The sequence below is a fragment of the Neofelis nebulosa genome, chromosome 6, assembly GCF_028018385.1.
Source record: "Neofelis nebulosa isolate mNeoNeb1 chromosome 6, mNeoNeb1.pri, whole genome shotgun sequence".
NCBI classification, from domain to species: Eukaryota; Metazoa; Chordata; class Mammalia; order Carnivora; family Felidae; genus Neofelis; species Neofelis nebulosa.
This window is the reverse complement of record NC_080787.1, coordinates 84,096,579-84,108,795: the sequence shown is the minus strand read 5'-3', so window position 1 is coordinate 84,108,795 and position 12,217 is coordinate 84,096,579. Positions and strand designations below refer to the sequence as shown.

At 40.9% G+C, this 12,217-nt stretch overlaps 1 protein-coding gene across 4 annotated transcripts in view; it reads right to left on the bottom strand.

The window, feature by feature from the left end:
- The window catches only part of CASP8AP2 (caspase 8 associated protein 2), a 63,382-nt gene extending 53,740 nt beyond the window's left edge, over positions 1-9,642 (bottom strand). For all 4 annotated transcript variants that reach the window (XR_009263117.1, XM_058734712.1, XM_058734713.1 and 1 more), the window contains exon 1: positions 9,544-9,642. The gene's annotated coding sequence lies outside the window, so the exon portion shown is untranslated. The remainder of the gene's footprint in view (positions 1-9,543) is intronic.
- Between the last annotated feature and the right edge of the window lie 2,575 nt (positions 9,643-12,217).

Genomic DNA, 12,217 nt, shown 5'->3' with positions numbered 1-12,217 from the left:
CATTAAAAAAAATTTAATGAAAATAAAAAATAAAAATAAATTAATTTAAAAATAAACTGTCATATGGAGGAGGGAAAATCAGTCAATGGGTTTTTTACAGAATGGTGATAATGATTTGGTTAAACAGAAATCTAATAGATCAAAGTCTTCATTGCATATCATTTTACAGTTTTAGTTTTCACTACTGGCAGGTATTACTTAAAAAAAAAAAAAAAAAAAAGATGGGGCAACTGGGTGGCTTAGTCGGTTAAGTGTCCCAACCCTTGATTTTGGCTCAGGTTATGATCCCACGGGATGAGCCCCACACCGGGCTCCACACTGAGAGCGTGAAGCCTGCTTGGGATCCTCTTTCTATCCCTCTGCCCCTCTTCCCCACATGAACCCTCTCTCTCCCCCTGTCTCTGAAATAAAATAAAAATACAATAAAATCTTAAAAAAAAAAAACAAAAAAATAAAGCAGTGTTGGTTCATAATTACAAGAAATGTACCATACTAATATCATGTAATAAGACATTAACAACGGAGAAAACTGGGGAGGGAGATGTAGCATGATAAACAAGATTTCTCTGTACTCCTGATTTTTTTTTTTTTTTTTTTAAGTAAGCTCTACACCTAATGTGGGGTTTGAACTCATGACCCTGAGATGAGGAGTCGCATGCTGTACCTGAGCCAGACAGGCACCCCTGTGCTTCTGAATTTTACCATAAATCAAAAACCATTCTAACCAATAGTCTCTCAGTAAAAAAAAATTTGTATATTTCATCATATTAGAGACAAAATATGTGTATCCTAACATCTGCTCAGGAAGAGCATATGATAAATTCAATACTAACTCCTAGCAAACTTGGGAGTTTATGAAAATTTAAGGGACCTTTTTTAAACTGATAAAGGATATATTTCTACTACAAAACAAAACCCTCAAACATCATACATGATGATGACACCACAAAAGCATCTCCTTTAAAGTCAAGCTTGCTTCTGTTTGAAAGAAGAGTAAGGCATGAATTGAGACAGAACTGGAAAGAAGCAAAGCTGACATTATTTACACTATGGCCACCAATGTAGAAAATCTACGAATTATTAGAATAAGAGTTTTTTTTAAGTTCCTGAATGTAAGATAAACACACAAAACGCTTTCCTGTATGCCAGCAAAACAATTTTAAGGTTTTTTTTTTTTAACTTTATTTATTTTGAGAAAGAGGGAGAGAGAGCGTTAGAGGGGCAGAGAGGGAGTGAGAGAGAATCTGAGCCACCCAGGCACCCTGCAAGAGTTTTAAAACATAACTGATAAAAAGATATTTACAACAACAAAACCATTAAGTACACAGAAATTATATTCTCATTCTCTCTCTCTCCCCCTCTCTCTCTCTTCCCTTCTTTCTTGGTGCCTGGGTGGCTCAGTTAGCTAAACATCTGACTCTAGGTTTCAGCTCAGTTCATGATCCCATGGTTCATCGGTTTGAGCCCTGCGCAGAGCCTGCTTAGGATTCTCTGTCTGCTTGTCTCCCTGCCTTTCTCTTTCTCTCAAAAATAAACATTTAAAAAAAAAAAAAAGATTCTCTTTCTCTCTCTGTCCCTCTCCCTACCCATGCACTCTCTCTCTCAAAAAAATAAATTATCAAAAAAAGAAAGAAAGAAAGAAATAGAAAGAAAGGCCTAAATCAGGGGTATGGAAACCTTTTCTTCTTACAAGGCCAGAAAGTAAATATTTTGTGCTTGCAGGCCATCTGGTCTGTCACAACCACCTACCCCTGCCACTGAAGCTCAAAAGCAACCAAAGACGACATGTAAACAAATAGGTCTGACTGTGTTCCAATAAAACTTTATTTACAAAAACAGGCAATTTGCAAAAAAAAAGAATTAAAAAATTTTAAAAAATAAAAAATAATAAAAAAAAAACAGGAAATTTGCTTCTGATCTAAATAAATGGCAAAACATAATTCAATCATATTTAGGAAAACTCAATATCAAAGTTGGCAATTCTCTCCAACTCAATGCAATCCCACTCAAACTTAACAAGTTGACCATAAAAATTAAATTGAAATGTAAAGGGCCTAGGAGAGGCAGGACATTTTTTATTTTGGAGAAAAGGAAGTAAACTTTTTATTAAAGTATAACATATAGGGAAAAAAAACACCAATCATAAGTATACAGTCCTGATTTTTGACAACCTACACACATCCAACTACCACCCAGATCAAGAAACAGATCATTATCATCACCCTAGAAGTATTACTCATGCCCTCTTGTAGCCACTATCCACTCCCAAATGTTGGCAAAGATGTGTGGAGAATAAAAGCATGCATATGGCTGATGACTGGTTTGTAGAAGAAAGACCTGCATATCAATGGAAGAGTGGGAAGAAGAGTGGAGATAGGTAGATTCCAAATGAGAACACCATTAACTTTGGAGGGAAGGCATATATGAACCTCAGGCAGAAGAGGACTGGGAGATAAGACTGTCAAATTTCATTAGAGTCAAACAGAAGATACTAAATGTCCAACTAAGGAATCTGGCCTTGAAACTTCAGAAGACAAGAGCACTGAAGGTTTCTGAGTTAGAAACACTGGTATAAAGAGAAAAGATTAACATGTGGAATGAACTAGAAAGACAAACGTGAAGAAACTGGGAAGGAGCTTATATAAGAGTCCACATAATAACATAACCCAAGATGGAGACAGTGAGATTGAAAAAGATATTTATATAAGGCATAATAATGAAAGCAAATAAGGTAGATGCCTAGGTATGGGAAATATAAACAATTATCTCCTGCCTGAACTCATTCTCAAGCTACAAACTCTCATTATCTTTGATTCGTCCCTTACATCCACACTCACTTTCAAGTAATCACAAATTCTTAGTGATTTTATTTTTAAATCTCTCAAATTTAACATCTCCTTTCCACTCAGTCATTCCAGTTTTCAATATAATTATTACTCATTTAAATTATTACAAAGTCTCCTAACTAGTTTCCATACTACCAACACCTTTTTCCTTCTACCACTTTCCACACTAAAGCCAAAATCTGTTGACTTGTAACCTGTTTCACTCCCAGGTCAAAAAGCCTTTAAGAACCACCCAAAGCAACATTATTGAATTAAGCTTCCCTAGCACAGAACTACAAGGCCTTTCCAGAAATATCACTACTTTTCTCACACTGCTACTCTAACCTACCCTATTCAGCCACATGAGATATTCTGTACTACCACAGCATATTTCTATTCTTTTTAATGCTTATTTATTTATTTATTTTGAGAGAGAACGGGGAGAGGGGGAGGGGAAGAGGCGGGGAGAGAGAACCCCAAGCAGGCTCCAGCTCCATGGTGTCAGCACAGAGCTTGACACAGGGCTCAAATTCATGAACCGTGGGATCATGCTCTGAGCTGAAATCAAGTCGGACACTTAACCAACTGAGCCACCCAGGTGCCCCTACCAAAGCATGTTTCTATAATGCGAGGCAGCACACACGTTATTGAGAAATAGAGAAATGATGTTAGTGTAGTGCAGAAACTATACTGGTTCACACAGGGTTCTTCCCAGATCATTACAGTTTTGCACCATTAACAGCAGCTAAATGCAGCAACTCTTGAAGGAATCTAGTCCTACACTGATGCCCTTACTCTAGGTGCCCATCACTCTCCTTTCTTCCTCTTGTCTCAGTACAGTAACAGGCTCTGTCTTGCAAGGGTGTAAGCATGATTTTCCTCAATCTTTGTCAGGGTAGAAATAACTCAAATACCAGGCAATAAGCCAAAGCCATCCAGTCTGCCATCACAGTATTCACATCAAACCTGCAACCTGTGTTTATGTCCCTCTGTTCTTGTCTCCACAAATCAACAGCTTCAATTCTTCCTTTTCCTCCTTCCATCAGCCTATTTCATCTTTCTTCTTTCTTGAGAAAAAATCTATACTGACTGAGATATTCATTAGGAATTTTACTTGCATTAACTATGCCAACATTTTAATTAAAGTTGTTATTGTTCCTGTTGGTGCTCTGTAACATGAGTAGACAGGTTTTGAGTATTCTGCCCCTATTTTTCCCATAAACCCTGTTTTAGTGAGTTACAGAACTAAAGGTTTTTCAAAAATGCATACATTAAAGCAGAAATGTCTGTACTTGCAGTTCCTGGATTATGCCATGAACCTCAACTCCACAATCTCTTGCTCATTCTATTGCCCTGCCTGGTCTGCTCATCCTCTCCCCAACCCAGCTACCATAAAAGAGAACCCCCTTTTCTGGAGACATAGTCAACCTCATTCCCTTATTGTACTGACATACTAAATACATCATTACATTTAGCTACCTCCATTGCAATCATTTGCTTTCTAAAGTTGTTGTTAGAGGCACCTGGGTAGCTCAGTTAAGCATACAACTTTTGGTTTTGGCTCAGGTCATGATGTCAGGGTTCGTGGGTTCAAGCTTTGCATCAGACTCCGCACTAACAGTGCGGAGCCTGCTTGGAATCCTCCCTCTCTCTTCTTTCTCTGCCCCTTCTCTGTTCACTTGCAGGGCAGTGCCAGGGCAGGGCAGGGCACCCTCTCTCTTCTTTCTCTGCCCCTTCTCTGTTCACTCGCAGGGCCAGGGCCAGGGCCAGGCAGGGCAGGGCAGGGAAGAGAAAGAACGGAAGAAAGGAAGAAAGGGAAAGAAAAGAAAAAAAGTTGTTTTTAGACTTCAGCATGTTTTTAGACTTCTAACCTGAAGGAGTTAGAACACAAGACTGATGAGTCCCATTCCCTCAGTTTTTGATTCTGTAGGTCTAGAGTGAGACATGAATATCTGCAATTCTAAAAAGTTCTCAGGTCATGCTGCTAGTTCAAGGACTACACTTTGAGAACTACCTTTTTAATTTTTTAATTTTTATTTTTTAAAGATTTTATTTTTAACTAATCTCTACACCCAATGTGGGGCTTGAACTTAACAACCCCCAAGACCACAAATCACATGCTCCACCGACTGAGCCAGCCAGATGCCCTAAGAACTACCTTTTTTAGACTAGTGCTGTCCAATAGAACTTTCTATAATGACAGAAATGTCCTATATCTGAGCTGTCCAATATAACACTAACCACATGTGACTATTGAGTACATAAAATATGCATAGTGTGACTGAGTACATTAGTCTCCTATTGCTGCTCTAACAACTTACCACAAACTTAGTGTCTTAACACATATTATCTTACAATCTCATTTGCCATGAGAAGCTCACAGAAAGGATTTCACAGAGCTGTGGTTATTACCATTTCAATAACACCTAACTAGCTCTAAATGCTATTGGGCTCTTATAAAAATGCTTTTGGGGGCGCCTGGGTGGCGCAGTCGGTTAAGCGTCCGACTTCAGCCAGGTCACGATCTCGCGGTCCGTGAGTTCGAGCCCCGCGTCAGGCTCTGGGCTGATGGCTGGGAGCCTGGAGCCTGTTTCCGATTCTGTGTCTCCCTCTCTCTCTGCCCCTCCCCCGTTCATGCTCTGTCTCTCTCTGTCCCAAAAAAATAAATAAAAAACGTTGAAAAAAAAAAATTAAAAATGCTTTTGAATGTTGTACTAAGGCAATGAACTCCTGGACATCAGTATCTTATTTTCTATACCTGAAAAGCAAAATTTATTACGTTGGGTTAAACACTTGATGAACAAACACAAGGGGGTAAGTGATAAAGAGTAAATACTGCCACAAAAAGTAGGGGTACCAGATCAGATTTATAGACCCCTCTGCTGCCACCTCACAGTGCTGGAAAATTAGGAACTGTTTGTACTAAAACACAAACCAACAGTCAGCAATAAGATGCTAAAGTTAATAAACACATTCCTGTAAGTCCCAATTCACCAAGACCAAAACCAAAAGAGATCAACATCTGTCGCCTCCTGACATCTCTACTTCTTTCACTGGCACTAGCATTCCCTAATAGCCTTCTGATACAAGTCCACAATGTTTCTCCCATTTATCCTCGTTCTTTCCTTCTGAATTTTATTTCAGGCTCCACTATACCTATCTAATTATCTCCTCTCTCCAAATATATGCCACACACAATTGCTGGATTCGTTTTTCAGAAGCAATCCTGCTCATTATCACTTCTTGCTCAAAAACTTTCCATTACTTCCCAATGTCTACTGAACAAAGCCCAAACGCCTTACCATGATACACACTAATGCCTACCTTTCTAGCTCCATCATTCACTATCCCAAGGTTTCCAAAATCCCAAGGTTCAGTGAAACTGGGTTCCTGTTTGCAAACACAATTCCTATACCATCTCCCCACTACATCTATGAGCTCACAAGGAAGTATGGGTGTGAATACCTACAGATTAGAATTTGAGAAATGAGGGGTTTAATAATTTATTTTTTTATTTACATCCAAGTTAGCATATAATGTAACAATGATTTCAGGAGTAGATTCATTAACGCCCCTTACCCATTTATCCCATCCCCCCTCCCACAACCCCTCCAGCCACCCTTTGTTTGTTCACCATATTTAAGAGTCTCTTAGGGGCGCCTGAGTGGCTCAGTCAGTTAAGCATAAGCATCACCTTCGGCTCAGGTCATGATCTCACAGTTCATGGGTTCAAGACCCGCATCAGGCTCTGTGCTGACGGCTGGGGCCTGGAGCCTGCTTCAGATTCTGTGTCTCCCTCTCTCTCTGCCCCTCCCCTGCTCACTCTATCTGTCTCTGTCTCTCAATAATAAATAAACATTAAAAAATAATAAAAAGAGTCTCTTATGTTTTGTCTGCCTCCTTGTTTTTATATTATTCTTGCTTCCCTTCCCTTATGTTCATCTGTTTTGTATCTTAAAGTCCTCATATGACTGAAGTCGTATATTTGTCTTTCTCTGACTAATTTCACTTAGCATAATACCCTCTAGTTCCATCCACAGAGTTGCAAATGGCAAGAGAGAAATGAGGTTTTAGAAGTCAGGTGATATATTACACGATTAAGATACTTGGACTTCATCCAGTAGAGAATGAGAGAAACCACTGAAGGTTTTTAAAGCAAGAGACTATCATGATCAAATCTGCATTCCAGGAATTTAACTCTAGCAAGAAAAGTATTGAAAATATTAGTACCAAAAGATAAAGACTATGAAAACAGTGCAGGAGACAATGAGGGGTGACAAAGTCATCAGTAGTGGAAATAAGAAGCAGATCTGAGATTTCTGTGACAGAATCAAAAGATTTAATGGAAAGTGTATTCGAATGTCCAATCTTGACCACTTCAAAACCAGAGCCTGAGTTATCTTTTCAAAATGCAAATCTGATCATGTTCCCTCCTCTACTTAAAACCCTTCAGTGCTTCCTGCTGATTTTAGATTTAAAAATTTTGTCACAACTCTGCTTGCAAAGTCTAGGGAGACCTGGCCTCTGCCCACAATTCCAGAGATAGTCTGTATCCTTCTTCCCCATTTCCCAGCAGGCAGTCTTTACTCTTGATCATACTGACCTTCTTTCAGCTCTTCGGCCATGCCAATTGTTCCCTCCCGCCACAGGGCCTCTGCAGGGAGTGCTCTTTCCTCAATGCTCTACCATCACTCAACTCCTCGCTGGTATTTTGTCTTAAGTAATGTTTGAGCCTTCCCTGGCTACTCTCTCTCTCCACTATGTCAGGCCCTCTGTTACAAACTCTTATACCACTGTGTCCTTTCTCGATATGGCCTCTTTTCAGTTTATAATTACATTTTTGTGCGATTCCTAAAGAAATGTCCATCTCACCCACTGGAATGTAAGATCCATGAAGACCAGGACTGACTCTGTTCTGTTCACCACTGTATCACCAGCTCTCAGGACAGGGCCTTGCAAGTTAGTAGGTAATAAAAAGATACTTGTTGAATTACTGAAATCCCCAATTTATTAACAATAACTCCAAAGTTCCTAGCTTTGGTAACAAGGTAGTCATGCTTTTAACTGAAATAGAGAACCAAAGAAGACATGATAAATTATCTGTATGACATCCAGGTGAAGATGTCTAATAGACAACAGGAAACAGGAGTATGTAGCACAAAAGACAAAACATAATTGGTAGAGTTGAGAGTTGAGATTACTGTCTTGAAATCACAAAGGCCAGTGATTCTCCTAAAATAGAAGGGAGGAGGGAAAAGAGGAAGGATTATGTATCAGAATCTCTTGGAAAGAGGGGTTTTATTCACATTTGCTCTCACTTTCCCCTAAATGAGGACCTCAATATATAATTAGAGGGACTACTGACAGAGGAGTGTTGCACCTAAACAGTGTAAAGGCAAAGGTTTACACGTTTAAAACCATGATGATCAAAGAAAAGAGTTGAAAGCTCACTCATAATCATTTTAGGAACAAAGCACATGAAAGGAGGATTACCTAGCCTTTTGTGATAGGACAATGTCTTAAAGACAGTCTAAAGGAAATTTTCCTTAAAAAAAAAATTGAAGGAATGAAGTAAGCATTTATAGAGGAAAACAGGAAAAAGCCAGGGGAGGAGGAGAGTGTCTTTTAAGGTTCCTGGGAAAGGTTAAATCTAATACACCAAGATCCCCAAAGAAAATGTAAAGGGAAAATAACAAACACTACATATACTGAACACTACGTGCCAGGGCCTTAAATGTTCCAAATACATTATTTTAAATCTTCCCAAAATCCCGAGAAGTATATACTATTCTTTTTCCCGTTTCACAGTTGAGGAAACATATAACAAATGATTAAGAAACTTGCCCCAAGGTCAAACAGGTGTTAAATGGCATATTTGGGATTAGATTCCCACTGTCTTTAAAGCCAAATGACAAAATCAAGAATATTCATGAGAAAAGTATATATTTTTTTCTTTGAAAGGGGGCCACCTCTTGTGAAATGGGAAGAAATGCTAGAAGATAATTGGGGTGGGGGTGGGGAAATTTTTGCTCTGGTCTCTGTCCTCCAATCAAAGAAGCGCTGAGTGAGATGGGGGAGGGGCACTGAGGAAGGGTAGAGGTCTGGAGCTATAGCTGCGGAGAATGGGAAAGACCAGGGAGGAATCTGGGAAAGACCAGGGAAGAATCAGTCAATGCCAACCCGATCCCTGAAGCACAAATCCTGAGATTCTGCATATTCTACATTAACATCTGAGTTGGGGCCAACTATGTGTCAGGTATGGTTCTAGGCGTTGTGGAGATAACTTCTCTGGGTATAAGAGTAGCGAAAACAACCAATATCAATGATCACCTTACACTTACGAAAGACCCATTCCTCCAGAATCCCATCCGGAAGCCTCAAGAAGTGCATTCCAAGACAAGATTGGTTTTGGGGGGAGGGGCGGGAGGAGCGGTCGAAAGGGTAGTTCCTACGTGCTCTCACCCCAATTCCCCCCTGGATCCTCTCGAGGGACCAGAGAGGAACGCGAATGCGAGCCCTGAAACTGCACCCGAGGGCGGCGGGAACGCGGCTACCTAAGGGCCCCGGACATCAGGCGCGCCCCCCCCCTTCCCCGACTCCGTGATTCTCTTCGACGCCTGGGCTCCCCGAAAACCGCTTGCTTCCGCTCGGAGCACTACCGTGCCATACAGCCTATTCCCTACAGCCCCGAGCGGACCGGACCCCCACATCAACTTACCCGCCCTGCCCAGCCCAAGATAGCTGGGGCTCCTTTCTGGACACCGAGGTCTCCCAGGCATCTCCACCAATGCCAGAGCGCACTCAGGACGGGGAGGCGGGACCGAGCACCCATGGCCAATCAGACCAGACGTACAGCACGTCCCGGCGCACAGAACTAGTTCCCGCCTTTAGGAGGGCGAAAAAAAAAAACACGATTGGCGCCAAACTCGCGTAAGCTGGTGCGGAGTTTAAGGGAAAGGGGCGGGGCCTACGCTGATGCAGGAAGGGGCGGGGCTTGGAGCTGTTAAGGGCGGGGTCTGGGAGAAGCTCTTTAATGAAAGGGAAAGTAAACTCTAAGGCCCTGTCATTTATTTGGTCCTTTATTCTATAAATTCTGTTGAGCATGAACTGCGTGCTAGACGTGGTCCTGGACACTGGCTCGATAATGATGAATAAACACTGTTCCTTGCCCTCAGACACTTTCCTACATAATAGAAAACAATTTAGGCCAGGGTGTTGAGAGCTTTGAAGAGGGGATACCAAGTAAAGTGGGGTAGGAGGAACAGGAGAGCTTTTTAGAGGGTAGAATACCTGAATTGTCTTATAGAACATGCAGGAACTAGAGGTGCCCCTAGGGTCTAGCCTACGGGGGCAGGGCCTACGCCATTGATTGGAAGGGAAGTAAACCAAAAACAACTTCCTCTGCTACCTGATCTGGGGATCTTCCTCTTGACCTCTAACCATTTCCTCTTGTTTGTCCATTTTAATAACTTGTAACTGTCATATCGACTCGTATATTTTTAAATTTTCTGGAAAGACCTCCATTTGGCAGAATATGTTCTGGGAGAAAACCAATTTCCCAGATTCTCTCCCAATCGCTTTGTTTCGGAGAAGTCAGTCAGACAGGGAAGCATTCCAGGTAGTGGAGACGGAAAGAGTAGAGGGTGTGCAACCATAAGGCGTTTATTGTTGCTGGAGCGTGAAGTGTGAGATGAGGCTGGCGGGAAAGCTACGGGTCAGAACTTGACAGGCTAGGGGCGCCTGGGTGGCGCAGTCGGTTAAGCGTCCGACTTCAGCCAGGTCACGATCTCGCGGTCCGTGAGTTCGAGCCCCGCGTCAGGCTCTGGGCTGATGGCTCGGAGCCTGGAGCCTGTTTCCGATTCTGTGTCTCCCTCTCTCTCTGCCCCTCCCCCGTTCATGCTCTGTCTCTCTCTGTCCCAAAAATAAATAAAAAATGTTGAAAAAAAAAAATTTAAAAAAAAAAAAAAAGAAAGGCTATATATGCATACATATATACATGTATGTATATATATGTCAATGAACTTGGAATTTATCTTTAAATGATGAGGCATTGAAGGATTTTATGCTTGGTGCGGTGGTGATCTGATTTGCATTATTAAAATCCTCTGGCCTTGAGAAGGAGAAGTTTCAGATGTTATTACAGAGATCAGGCTAGAGAAAATGAGGATCTGAAGGAAATGGTAGGCAACAGGATAGATTTGAGAATATTTAGGAGATGAAATCAACAAATTTAGCAATTGATTGAATATTGGTTTTCAGCATAGGTGCATAATGATGACATTCATCAAAAAATATTAATGGAGAACATAAAATATATATCTCGAAAATAACTGAAGTTTTCCCCCAAAATTATCTTTCAGAGAAGAATGACCTTATTACTGATGTACTTACAAAGCCTCTCATTTTACTAGTACTTCTTAAAAACTTTACATTGACTAGAAAGTAGAGATTGGTTTAAAAATATTTGCTTAGGAGCGCCTGGGTGGCTCAGTTGGTTAGGCCTCTGACTTCAGCTCAGGTCATGATCTCACAGCTCATGAGTTCAAGTCCAGAGTAGGGCTCCATGCTGATAGCTCCGCTTTGGAATCTGTGTCTCCCTCTTTCCCGTGTAGAGCTCTGTGCTTCTGTGCTGACAGCGCTGCTTTGGAATAAATCTCCCTCTTTCTCTGTTTCTCTCTCTGTGTCTCAAAAATAAACATTTTAAAAAATGAATTTGCTCGGAAAGACCTCAACCAATGCCAAATTGGGAATTTGGGATACTTACAGAACAGAAGTCAACTGAAGGTATTTTTTTTTTTTTAAGAAAACAAAGAAATGTAACACAGTTACATGTTTTATTAAGTCTGAACTCACAATTGCAAATGTTGCTTTAAAAAAAAAAAAAAAGCAAATTCCGGGCGCCTGGGTGGCTCAGTCCGCTCAGGTCATGATCTCACAGTTCGTGAGTTGAAGTCCCGCATCTGGCTCTATGCTGACAGCTCAGAGCCTGGATGGAGCCTGCTTCCAATTGTGTGTCTCCCTCTCTCTCTGCTCCTCCCCTGCTCACATGCTGTCTCTCTCTCAACAATAAATAAAGATTAAAAAAAAGATTATATTAGAAAAACACAAATTCTAGCGGCACTTAACTGGCTTAGTTAGTAGAGCATGTGACTCTTGATCCTCTTGATCTTGGGGTAGTGAGTTCAAGCCCCACCTTGGGCATAAAGCTTACTTCAGTAACAACAGGAAAAACAAGCAACTCCTGAAGATGTCTATATGTACTTATATTGGGTAATCTCCTAGGGATAGTGTTAAGGAAGGAAAAAGTACAGTATGGTATGCTAGCTTTTGTATAAGAAAAAAATGAGTGAAAGAAATGCAGTACATATATTTGCTTGTTTTTGCATAAAAAA